This window comes from Dendrobates tinctorius, unplaced genomic scaffold (assembly GCF_039654945.1).
Source record: "Dendrobates tinctorius isolate UK_male_01 unplaced genomic scaffold, ASM3965494v1 ptg000028l, whole genome shotgun sequence".
Classification (NCBI taxonomy): Eukaryota; Metazoa; Chordata; class Amphibia; order Anura; family Dendrobatidae; genus Dendrobates; species Dendrobates tinctorius.
This window is the reverse complement of record NW_027361696.1, coordinates 41538873-41549195: the sequence shown is the minus strand read 5'-3', so window position 1 is coordinate 41549195 and position 10323 is coordinate 41538873.

Below are 10323 nucleotides of genomic sequence, written 5' to 3'. Positions count from 1 at the left end.
TTGTCCCGCAGAGCCGGAAGGGCCGCATACGTCCATGTCCGGCTTTTTTCGCCGGACAAAAAAACGCTGCAGCACCCGTCCTGTCCGGCCGCCGGACAGAGGAATTCAGCCGGATCCGGTAAAAACCGGAACAAACGGACGCACATGCGGCGCGATCCGGCGCATGTGCTTCTCAATGACAAAAAAACGCATCCGGCGGTAAAAAAAACCGGATCCGTTTTTTTACACACATGCCGGATTGTGCCTGACGGCACAAACCGGATGTGTGAAAGAGGCCTTAGCGATGCACCAGCGATCCTGACCGGGTCATATCGTTGTTGGGATCGCTGGTGCATCGCTAAGTGTGACAGTACCTTAACCCAGTCTTGCTGGGTCCAAGGCACCTAACTTTTTAAGAGGTGCATGTTAGAGATGAGTGACTTTGCCTTTTTTAGGGTCGAGTCGGGTTTCATGAAACCCGACTTTCTCAAAAGTCGAGTTGAACGAAATCGGCCGACTACAGGGAAAAGTCGGGGTCCGACTGAAACACGAAACCCAATACCAGTCAATGGGGAAGCAAAGTCAACAGGAAGTGGAGGACAGTAAAGACACCTACAGTGCCCATTTTAACGCCAACAACATCAATTCTTATTACTTAAGCTTGTCAACCTTAATTTACTTTATAATAATAGTTACACATTGAAAACTGTATAGACTGGACCGTAATAAAACAGCAGATATAGGATACTGTTTGACAAGCGGACATCTCTATACGGTGTATGGAAAAATGGAAAGGTCCGTCTATGTATTTACGGACTCACACACACACACGTGCTGTCTCTGTATAGATTGGACCGCAATCAAACAGCAGATATAGGATACTGTTTGACAAGCGGACAGCTCTATACAGTGTGTGAAAAAATGAACGCTCGCTAACAATGCAGAAAAAAGGAATAAAAGTATTTTTGCTTTGAAAAAAGCAGTCTGCACAGCAGTGTGCACACAGCAATGCAGCTATCAGGTAGCCTAGTAAGGCAGCCTAAGAACCACCAGAGCTGTTGCACGCAAAAGTGTGAAAAAATGAACGCTTGGTAACTGTGCAGACAAAAGGAAGAAAAGTATTTTTGCTTTGAAAAAAGCAGTCTGCACAGCAGTGTGCACACAGCAATGCAGCTATCAGGTAGCCTTATAAGGCAGCCTAATAACCACCAGAGCTGATGCACACAAAAATATCCTACCCTGTCACTGCACACTAACTGTTGTGTTGTACAGTGAAAATCGCTATCAGCAGAAGCAGTTTTTTTTTCCTGCCTAAACGCTCTCCCTATTGAGAACAAGCAGTAGCAACCTCTCCCTATGCTAACATCAGCAGAAGTAAGATGGCGGTCTGCGTTCAGGGCTTTTATAGCCATTGTGATGCCACACAAAGCCAGCCAATCACTGCAATGCCCTTCTATAAGATGGTGGTGGCCGCTGCCTATGTCATCAAGTTGCCCACAGTGTGCGTCCTTGGTCATTGGCTGAGAAAAGGTGCTGGATGCATTATGGGAAATGCGACTTTGGCGCTCAAGTCTGCGACCTCATGGCCGACCTCACGCTATGGTCGGGTTTCGATCGGCGAAACCCGACTTTAACGATAGTGGACGACTTTTGAATTTGACCGACCCGTTTCGCTCAACTCTAGTGCATGTCACTAAATAATTTCGATGCATCTTCTGAATGTCGTGTGCCTCTGTGCCGGAAATGCTACTCCATGTAATAGAACACGGTATTCTCGTAATATTGGTGTACCAATAGGACCCAAACTTTTATAAAGACATTCCTGAACAACTTGGCACTAAAAAAGAATTGCAATTCAAAAAGTTTTATTCATACAGTAGTTGCAATCCACAATGAAAGCATAAAGTTTCAGTCAAATCATTGCCCTTCATCAGATTCAATAAGTACAGAACAAAATAATAAATCGTGAAAAAAATATACACGTGCAAGAAATAAAGCATAACAAATAAGGTAATACAAGCATTCATTGATAGGGGGTATGTCCAGAATAAATACCATGATGATTGAGTGTAAAATATCTTTTGATACTTTTCCCAAAATTTTAAAACTGGACTAAACTAGTGTCAGCTTAAATAAATGCCATAATTATGGAATCATGGATAGTACAAATGCGCCATATCCATATAATTTGGGTTGTGTAAAGGATAAGCCCAACAACATGACAAGGTCAATATGGCGAAAAGGATAGTTCCATGTAATGAGAGCAATAATATAACATGTAGAAAACCCAAGACTTCTTACAAGATTACCATAGAAAAAGAGCATAAATACAAGCTGATAAGTCGAATGAGGGACATCATGACTTTATACCAGTTATGATAGTCTCTCCTGATTGGATGTACTATACCCTGTGATGTGCTTGCTGTAATATATTGTAGAAAAGCACAAATGGCCATACTCTAAGTTAAGTCATGCCTCTCTGGTTAATGAAGTTTACCACAATGTGTAAAATGGTGGCGGCCAATTTAGTCAATTTCAACAAAATGAATCACAAATTGTTTAAAACACCACTACAGCATTTTTTTTATTGCAGCACTGGAGTTGTGTTTATAATCTAAGGTCCTTGTCCCTACTTTCATACTTTCCCACTGCCATCTTCATCTTCTATCGCTGCTGATCTTGAAGGTCTCTGTTATGATCCAGATCAGGTTTTGGGTCTCGTCTCTCCTTTCCCGGTCTGGTCATTCAGGGGTTAACTTTCTTAACCTCGTTCCGGTGTCAGGTCAGCTATTTCTCCTTGCTGCATCCTGCAGACAGTGCTAGTTATATTTCCTGCCTACGGCGTGTGTAGGTGGCTCTGGTGAGACCCTGATTTGTCCTGCTGCATTTAGCTGTCTTTGCCTGTGTCTGTGTACCCCTTTCCTACCCGTCCTGACTTTGTGTGTCCCTGTGTGTTTGGACTCCCCGATACTCAACTCTTCTTTGGCTCTGACCTGATTTTGTCCCTTCCTTCTGGTACTTCTGCTACGGACCAGTACTGACCTTTTTGCACTCCTCTGACTCTGTGTATGGGATTCCTCTTATACTACACTACTCTTTGGTATCAACCCGGCTTGTCTGACTATTCTGCTGCCACCTGGTGGTAACCTCACTGCAGTGCTGCTGGTCTGCTCTGAGCAGGAGTCCAGCGCTCTCTCCGCTCTGCTGCCATCTAGTGGAGTTTTCATTTCTCTGCATTTATCTGAACATGGGCAAAACAGAATTCATCATCTTTCCCCATCTCACTCTACCCCTCCACCAGACTTATCCATCAATGTCAATGGCTGTTCTCTTTCCCCAGTCCCACACGCTTGGTGCCTTGGGGTGATCCTCGACTCTGAACTCTCTTTAAAACCACATATCCAAGCCCTCGCCTCCTCCTGCCGCCTCAAACTCAAAAATATTTCCCGGATCCGCTCATTCCTCAACCATGAAACCACAAAAACACTAGTGCATGCTCTTATCATCTCCCGCCTTGACTACTGCAACCTCCTACTCTCTGGCCTCCCCTCTAGCACTCTGGCACCACTCCAGTCCATCCTACACTCTGCTGCCCCACTAATCCACCTGTCTCCCTGCTATTCCCCAGCCTCCCTCCTATGCCAGGCCCTTCACTGGCTTCCTATTGCCCAGAGGCTCCAATTCAAAACCCTATCCATGACATACAAAGCCATCCACAACCTGTCTCCTCCATACATCTGTGACATGGTCTCCAGGTACCTACCCGCATGCAACCTTTGATCATCTCAAGATCTACTTCTCTACTCTCCCCTTATCTCTTCTTCCCACAACTGCATACAAGACTTCTCCCATGCTTCCCCCGTACTCTGGAACTCTCTGCCGCAACACATCAGACTCTCATCATCAACGGAAATCTTCAAGAAGAACCTGATGACCCACCTGTTCCGACAAGCCTACAGCCTGCAATGATCCTCGGTCTACTGAACCACCGCACGACCTGCTCTACCCTCTCCTACTGTATCCTCACCCATTCCTGTAGACTGTGAGCCCTCGCAGGCAGGGTCCCCTCTCCTTATGTACTTGTGTGTCCCTTGTCTTATACATGTTTATTATACTTGTCTATATTTTCCCTTTTCACATGTAAAGCGCCATGGAATAAATGGCGCTATATGAATGCATAATAATAAATAATAATAATAAATTTACCTGCAGTGCTGCAGCGTGACATTATAACTGGCCATACATTTTTTTTCTCTCCTCTCTCTTTTTATAGATCCGCTTTGTACTCTTGTGGATCAGATGTCTAATTTGACTCATGTGATGCAGGATTTGTCTGTGGAACATAGAACCCTGGCCACTTCCCATAATCAACTCCAGAGGGAATTTACTGAGACAGTTAAGTCTTTTAAGGGTTCTATGACACAATCAGTCTGCAAGCACTCGGCCCCATGGATGTCTTTTTACACTCTCCTGAACCTATGGTCAGGCTCCCAGATATTCTCTCTGGAAAAAAAAGGAGAAGTTCTGTACATTCAGGGAGAGCTGTGAGCTGCTTTTCTCCCTTAGACCCCGATCCTCAGGTGGTGAGAGTCAACAGGTGGGGATAATTATTACTTATTTCTTTATTCCGGGAGGGTCTTCAAACTTGGGCTTTTCCTTTACCTGCTATTGCCTCTGAATGTGTGTCTGTAGATAGGTTCTTTGAGGCTTTAGGACTGATTTTTGATGAACTAATCCGGGTCAGGGTGGCAGAGGACACGATCTTGGGTCTCTCCCAGGGTAAATTCACTGCCGAATGGTATTGTTCTGTTTAGACGGTGGTCCACCGAAGTGTCCTGGAATGACTCTGCACTATGATGTCAGTTCAGAAGAGAACTGTCGGATCATCTTAAGGACGATCTGGCTCTTCTTCCACCACCCAGCTCCTTGGAGGAGGCCATGACTCAGGCCATTCGTATGGATCGGAGATTGTGAGAGAGAGGAGTAATTCAGCGAGAGGTTCCTTTACATCCTGCTAAATTCCAAGTGATGACATATACGGAACCTATGGAGGTTGGGGCCACTAACCTCAAGGCGAAGGAGAGGAAGTGACGATGTGAAGGGAGATAATTTTTTTGTGGATGTCCTTGGACATTGGAAAAAGGACTGCCCTTCTTGTCCACCGGCTAACAAGCTGCCAAGTCTGGGTGATTTTCAAGGTGGTCACCCAGAGTCTCAGGTACTATTTCCTCATTTCAAAAAAAATTTCTGTTAAATGCGGAACTTTCTTGTGGAGATGGTTACATACCCACTTCAGCTTTTGTGGACAGTGGGTCATCCATGAACTCAATTGACTTGAGCTTGGTGTCCAAGAGTAAGATAGGGACAGTTAGGCTTGAAAACCCAATCCATATCATTGCTATTTTATAAGACACCGCTGGTTAAGAATATTGTTAATTTTGTCTCTGAGGAGTTTCTCCTCAAGGTGGGTTCCTTGCATCAGGAACGAATTTCATGTTATGTTCTGGATAATCTTGCAGCGGGACTGGTGCTGGGATTCCCATGGTTACAAGTGCATAATCCTGTTGACTGGGAATCTCAGGATATTGTGAAATGGGTTCCTAATTGTTCAAATGGTAGTCTTTCTGCTGTTCTGTTGTCGTCCGTTAGTCTGGAGGGCATTCCGGAGTACCGGACGGATTTTGAGGATGTGTTTTCCGAAAAAGAGGCTGAGGTCTTGCCACCACATCGCCCCTATGATTGTACTATTAATCTCATTCTGGGTGCTATATTGCCCAAGGCCCATTTGTATAATCTTTCCAGCCTGTTAAATACTGCTATGAAAGATTATATCTCAGAAAGCTTACGTAAAGGTCACATCCATCCCTCTGTATCACCTTTGGCTGGTGGATTCTTTTTTGTCAAAAAGAAAGATGGTGATTTACGCCCTTGCCTCGATTTTCGGGAACTAAATAAAATTACGGTGAGAAATACCTACCCTCTCCCGCTTATTCGAGATCTTTACAACCAATTATCTGGGGCTAAGTGGGTTTCCAGGTTGGACCTCAGGGGAGTGTATAATCTTATCCATATTTGGAAGGGGGATGAGTGGAAAACTGCATTTCTCACCTTTGAGGATTTGTTTGAAAATTTGGTCATGCCCTTTGGTCTCACGAACGCGCCAGCTGTTTTTCAAAATTTCATTAATGATGTATTTTCTGACTTCATTGGGTGCTTTATTGTGATATATCTAGATGACATTCTCATATTTTCATCTGACAAGAATCTCACATCAGTCATTTACGTGAAGTTCTTCATAGGTTATGGGAGAACTCTCTGTTCGCTAAACCTGAGAAGTGTTTATTTTTTATCCAAGAGCTGTCCTTTCTGGGATTCATCCTTTCTGCCAATAGGTTTAGTATAGACCCTGGAAAAGTACAGGCCAATGTTGATTCGGGTAACCCAGAGACCTCAAGGGTCTTCAGCTTTATTGGGGTTTTGCCAATTACTATCACAAATTTATTATGGGGTTTTCTCAGGTGGTCAAGCCTCTCACTGATCTCACTCGTAAGGGGGCTGATCTTAAAAACTGGTCATCTCTGGCAGTTGAAGCCTTTTCTACATTGAAAAAATGTGTTATGTCTGCTCCTGTGTTAGTCCAACCCGATCCATCTGAACCATTCATTGTAGAGGTGGACGCATCGGAGGTGGGAGTGGGGGCAGTGCTGTCTCAGGGACCCATCACTTTGACTAACTTAAGACCTTGTGGCTTTTTCTCCAATAAACTTTTCCTGCAGAGAGAAATTCCTTTTGAGGAATGGAGGAATTTTTGGAGGGGGTTGTTCATTGGATCACGGTGAATATGGACCACAATAGCCTCTCTTACATTGAGTCAGGCAAACATTTGACTCCTAGGCAGGCGAGGTGGTCCCTTTTTTTCCTTGTTTTCACTTTTCTATCTCCTTTCGGCCTGGTTCCAAGAATGTCAAGGCCGATGCCTTATCTCGAAGCTCCCCAACCTCCTTCCTCGATTCTACAGCATGTAGTGGTTATGGCTGGGGTGTCCTCCAAATTGGAACTTGAAATTCATGAGGCTCAGTCTCCTCCGTCATTGCCTGATAATAAACTTTTCATCCCAGTTCAGTTTCGGTTGAGAGTGCTCCAGTGATTATACAAATCTGCTCTCAGTAGACACCCGGGAGTCGCGGCCACCCAGAGAGCTATTGCTAGACTGTTTTGGTGGCCCTCCATGTCTTCTGACATTGCCTTGTTTGTGTCTGCTTGTGATAAATGTGCTGGTGGTAAAATCTCCCATAACCGGCTGGCCAGGGAATTGGTGCCATTGCCAATTCCGGATAGATCTTGGACTCGTGGACTCATTTGTTCATGGATTTTATCACTGATCTTCCTCCTTCTGCTGGCAAAACAATGGTCTGGGTAGTAGTTGACAGATTTAGCAATGCTGAAACACTATCTAAGTTGTTTATTGAGCATGTTATGCGGTTGCATGGCGTGCCTCTGAATTTGGTGTCTGACAGAGGGGTGCAATTTGTGTCCAAATTTTGTAGGGCGTTTTGCAAGAGATTGGGTATTAGCTTGATCTTCTCCTCTGCCTACCATACCGAGACCAATAGTCAGACGGCAAGGAACAATCAGTCTCTAGAACAGATTTTGCGGTGTCTTGCCACGTCCCAGCAGGATGATTGGTGTTCCTCGTTGCCCGTAGTTGAGTTCACATTTAATAATTGGGTTAATCAGTCCACTGACATCTCTCCGTTTTTCTGTAAATATGGTTTTCACCCCCATTTTGGTTAATTGTTGAATTTTCCAGGCTGTATTCGGGGTGTCCAGGGGCAGATTCGGCGGTTCAAAGGTTGGGGGAGATTTGAAGGGAGGTCCAGAAGACCATTGGGGTGTCTCAGGACAAGCAGAAACATTTTGCTGACAAGGGACGATCTGTAGGACCTAGGTTTCTGGTTGGATATAAAGTGTGGTTGTCTACCAACAACATACGTTTGAAGCTTCTTTCCGTTAAGCTAGGTCTCAAGTCTATTGGTCCTCACGAGATCATTGAGGTTGTCAAACCAGTTGCCTTTTGTTTACGCTAATCTCAGTCGCTTCGTATCCCCAATGTGTTCCATAAGAAGTTTTGATGCTTGTCTCTATGCTGTTTTGCATTTTGTAGGCAAGACACTTTGTGGCATTTGTGCAGTAATGGCATTGTTCTGGCGACTCGACCATGCAGCCCATTTTTCTTCAAGTGCCTCCTTATAGTGCATCTTGAAACAGCCACACCGCTACTTTTCAGAGAGTCTAGTATTTCAGCTGATGTTATTTGTGGGTTTTTCTTTGCATCCCAAACTATTTTCCTGGCAGATGTGGATGAAATTTTTGTTGGTCTATCTGACCGTGGTTTTGCTTTTACAGAGCCCCTGATTTTCCATTTGGTGATCATAGTTTGAACGCTGCTGACTTGCATTATCAATTCCTTGGATATCTTCTGTATCTCTCGGTTTTATACAGTTCAACTACTTTTTCCCATAGATCCATTGACAATTCTTTTGCTTTCCCCATGACTCACAATTCAGAAACGTCAGTGGCTGGATGAAAGATGCAAGAGTCTGCCTGGATCCCAGAAACTCACTTTGCTTTTGTGCACACACACTGATCAAAAGCAAACAGGTCACAGGTGATACCTTTAGTAGCCATTTAAACCCATTTGTGTCAACTTCTGTGCATGTTATCAGGCCAAAATCACCAGGGTATGTAAACTTTTGATCAGGTTCATTTGGATGTCTTGGGATGTCATTATGATTTAAAAAGAGAAAACACAGTAGTATGACAATAAATGGCTTCACCCATGGGCAACTATGACCTTATAGAAACTATGGGCAACTAGCCAGATGGGCTAATAAATAGCATTTTGACTGGATTTCTTTTGGTGTGCTGCTTTCTTCTTGAGGACTAATATATATATATATATATATATATATATATATATACACATACACAGTATATATATATATATACACACAGTATATATATATATGTCTTTATATTTCATACAGCGCTAGATGGCAGAATAGCCCATAATTCAATTGTCGACTTCTGTAAAATCATTACAGAACCCGACATGGTATGAGATATGATTTACATACAGTAAACCATTACATATCCATTAGATTTATATATGAACCTCACTAATAATGTTATTAGTGTGTGTGTGTAAAGTTTTGGAGCTGTAGGTGTAAAAATAAAGAATTAAATCACAGAAAAAACTGGCGTGGGCTCCTGTTCAATTTTCTCCACCAGAGAGGGAAAGCTAGTGACTGAGAGGAGATATTTTAGCCTAGAGAAGGACCATGTTATTGGCCCCCCTGGCTAAAAACATCTGCCCCCAGCCATCCCAGAAAAGGCGCATCTCTAAGATGCTTCAATTCTGGCACTTAGCCTCTTTCTTCCTATTGCCCTGTAGCGGGTGGCATATGGGGTAATAAGGGGTTAATGTCACCTTGCTATTGTAAGGTGACATTAAGCCCGGTTAATGATGGAGAGGTGTCAATAAGACACATATCCATTATTAATCCAATAGTATGTAAGGGTTAAAAAACACACATTAAGAATAAAGATATTTAATGAAATAATTAAACACACATTTTTGCCATCTTTACTAAACTCCCAATCCAATCGAAGCCCTTGTTCTCTTGTAAAAAATTAAAAATAAAAAAGCAACAATATCCCATGCCTATCCGCCGTACAGTCATGTCCCATGCCGCAATCCATCTCAAGGAGTTAGTTTACAACCAGTAGCGGTGTTAATGCTACTGTCCCGGCTGTAAGCCACTGTGAAATTAATGAAAAACTGCCTGCGCAGCCTCTCAGCCTGACCGGAGATGAACTCTGTAGCGAGGGAAAGTTTCTGAACATTTTCCCATGCTGTCGAGTTCACTGCGGGTCAGGCGGTGAGTCTGCGCAGCCTCAGTGACTACCGCTACATCACTTGGGTGGCTGGGGGCAACTGTTTTTAGCAAGGGGGGCAATAACCATGGTCCCTCTTTAGGCTATTAATATCTGCTCTCAGTCACTGGCTTTCCCTCTCTGGCAGAGAAAATTGCGAGGGAGCCCACGCCAGTTTTTTCCATGATTTAATTCTTTATTTTTACACCTAGACATCCAAAAGTTTACACACTGTAAGATGGTGCTTACTGTCTGTGTTGGGGAACACTCACTTGGCTGCGAGATTTAAAGCACGCAGGAAAACTTTCCATTTAAACAATCCAATGCAGTTTATTATGCCATCATAAACCGCACCATAGGTCATGTTGCACATCACAGACCTAACTCATAGTCCAGAGCACTTACAGG